We start from the raw sequence: 359 nt of genomic DNA on the forward strand, positions 1-359 counted from the left end.
TAGATTCAAGAGAAATCATGTTAAGAAGATGAGATAGATTCAAATTACCCAAGAAAGAAAGATTAGATTACTAAAGATTCAAATTTTCTGAAAAAATCAATGTATTTTTAAGAGAAAACAAGATATGATCTAAAATTAGGTCTAAAATGTATTTATAGTAGCTTAAAACTCGAACCGGGTCGATCCGACAAACCCAGGTTTGACCAGAAAGGCAAATGGGTGAGCTGGTCTTCGCATCGACCCCTTTGGTTTGTATCAATCTAGCAATCATTAAGAACAGATCATTCAACTTTCTAAACTCCCCTAACATCAAATGCCTTTGGTAGGGTAAGCTAAGAGCATGTTGAGTTGGCTCAGAC

Source organism: Brassica oleracea, unplaced genomic scaffold (genome assembly GCF_000695525.1).
Source record: "Brassica oleracea var. oleracea cultivar TO1000 unplaced genomic scaffold, BOL UnpScaffold00883, whole genome shotgun sequence".
In the NCBI taxonomy this organism is placed as follows: Eukaryota; Viridiplantae; Streptophyta; class Magnoliopsida; order Brassicales; family Brassicaceae; genus Brassica; species Brassica oleracea.